Below are 2863 nucleotides of genomic sequence, written 5' to 3' on the forward strand. Positions count from 1 at the left end.
GTCCCGGGCTGAACTGTGGACCCCGCCCTGCGCTCAGATGTTACAGCCCTGACCCACCGGACCTCAGAGGTGACCCCCGCCCTGCACTCTGATGTTGCAGTTCTGACCCCCAGGACCTCAGAGGTGACCCCCGCCCTGCACTCTGACGTTGCAGTCCTGACCCCCGGACTTCAGAGGTGACCCCCGTCCTGCACTCGGACGCTACAGCCCTGACCCCAGGACTTCAGAGGTGACCCCCGCCCTGCTTTCGGACGCTACAGCCTTGACTCCCAGGACTTCAGAGGTGACCTTATTTGGAGATAGGGCCTTGCAGATGTAATGAAGTTAAAGTGAAGCCATCAGGGTGGGTCCTAATCCAACGTGACCAGTGTCCTAGTAGAAGGAGGACATTTAGACAGAGCTATGCATGAGGGGGACGCTGTCTATAAGCCAAGGTGAGAGGCTTCAGAAGAACCCAGCCCTGTGCGGGTCCAAGAAGAAACCCTGATCTTGGGCTCCAGCCTCCAGGACTGTAAGAGTAACCGTCTGCTGCTCACGCTGCCCACCCATGAGGCTTTGATTTTTTAGAGACGGAGTCTTGCTGTGTCACCCAGGCTGGAGTGCAGTGGTGTGATCTCGGCTCACTGCAACCTCCGTCTCCCAGGCAAGTGATTCTCCTGCCTCAGCTTCCCAAGTGGCTGGGATTACAGGCATATGCCACCATGCCCAGCTAATTTTTGTTTTTTAGTACAGACGGGGTTTCACTATATATTGGCCAGGCTGGTCTTGAACTCCTGACCTCAAGTGGTTTGCCTCCCTCGGCCTCCCAAAGTGCTGGGATTACAGGCGTGAGCCACCGCACCCGGCCAACTGTGGGGCTTTGTTAAGGCAGCCCTAGCCAGCTACTTAGTACCACCCACAGGAAAAATCAAGCACTGGGAACATGCTTAATGCTGCCGAACTACACACTGAAACATATTTAATATGAAAACATTAGCCGGACATGGTGGTTCGCACCTGGGGTCCCAGCTACTTGGGAGGCTGAGGCGGGAGGTTGGCTTGAGCCAGGAGGTGGAGGCTGTAGTGAGCTGTGATTATATCACTGCACTCAGCCTGGGAGAGAGTGACACCCTGTCTCAAATTTTTAAAAAAAGTTTAATACAGTAAATTGTATGTTATGTGTATTTTAACATAATAAAGAAATTAATATATAAAAATTTACACATCAGTAACAAACCACTAAAAATCAAATTTGGAAGCTATTATTTATAATAGCACCCAAAATATCAAGTGTCTATAAATAAATTTAACAGAAGATGTGGAAGAACACGGTGGTGGAAATTATGACATTTCAAGAGAAATTAAAGATTGTCACAGAAAATGGAGAAATAGACCCTATTTAGGGACCAGAAGACTCAGTGTCGTTAGGCATGTCAATTCTCTGCAAATCCCCACCCACATCTTATTCCAGAGCTTCATGGATGCCTCTGAGGTTTTAGAATACATAAGGCAGACACTGTATGTTTTCGTAGACACCCTGGATGGAATGCAGGAAGTGCTTTTCCATTCCCGATTTCCTGAGACTGCACCCAAGCTCCGGGTGTACTGAATTGCATTAATAGACTTCCTAATGTCAGAACGCCCTCGCATGCTGGGATAAACTTGCTTCTGACTATGATGAGGTGCTATTTCCATCCCTTGCTGGCTTCTGTCTGCTCGTTTTATTTAGGCAAGAAAGAAAGCAGCACTGTGTATTTCCATAAGCAGCAAAGACACCATCCTAAACCATGTGGACAGTGGTCACACTGTGTGTTTCCATATGCAGCAGAGACCCCACCCTAAACCATGCAGACAATGGTCACACTGTGTGTTTCCATATGCAGCAGAGACCCCACCCTAAACCATGCAGACAGTGGTCACACTGTGTGTTTCCTTATGCAGCAGAGACCCCACCCTAAACCATGTAGACAGTGGTCACACTGTGTGTTTCCATATGCAGCAGAGACCCCACCCTAAACCATGTGGACGGCAGTCACACTGTGTGTTTCCGTATGCAGCAGAGACCCCACCCTAAACCATGCTGACAATGGTCACACTGTGTGTTTCTTTATGCAGCAGATATCCCACCCTAAACCATGTGGACCGCAGTCACACTGTGTGTTTCCGTATGTAGCAGAGACCCCACCCTAAACCACGATGACAATGGTCACACTGTGTGTTTCCTTATGCAGCAGAGACGCCACCCTAAACCATGCAGACAGTGGTCACACTGTGTTTCCATATGCAGCAGAGACCCCACCCTACACCATGCTGACAGCAGTCACACTGTGTGTTTCCGTATGCAGCAGAGACCCCACCCTAAACCATGCTGACAGCGGTCACACTGTGTGTTTCCGTATGCAGCAGAGACCCCACCCTAACCCATGCAGACAGCGTCAGCTCTGGGGAGGCGAAGGGGCTGGGCCATGGGACAGCCATGGGGGATCTAGGCACTATCTGTGTCATATCATCTATGTGTGGCTTATGCAATTAAAACTGTAAAATGGAAATTTATAGAATGTTTGCATCCATATTTTTGTGTGATATTGTCCTGTGGTTTTCTCTTTTCCATTTTTTTCTTGCTGTATGTTTCTGGCTGTGTCTATGTGTATTACTGGGTGTCTGCCTCTGCATATTCGTGTGTGTGTCTCTATGTGTCTGTGTCACTGGATGTGTGTGCACCTGTGTGTTTTTCTGTGTCAGTGTGTGTGTGTTACTGTGGGTGTGTCTGTTTTTCTAGATGTGTGTCTCTGTGTGTGTCTGGATGTGTTTGTGTGTGTGTATCTCTAGGTGAGTCTGTGTGTGTCGTGTCTGTCCATGGGTGGGCCACAGTAGGAGGTCCGGG

This window comes from Hylobates moloch, unplaced genomic scaffold (assembly GCF_009828535.3).
Source record: "Hylobates moloch isolate HMO894 unplaced genomic scaffold, HMol_V3 SCAFFOLD_5, whole genome shotgun sequence".
In the NCBI taxonomy this organism is placed as follows: domain Eukaryota; kingdom Metazoa; phylum Chordata; class Mammalia; order Primates; family Hylobatidae; genus Hylobates; species Hylobates moloch.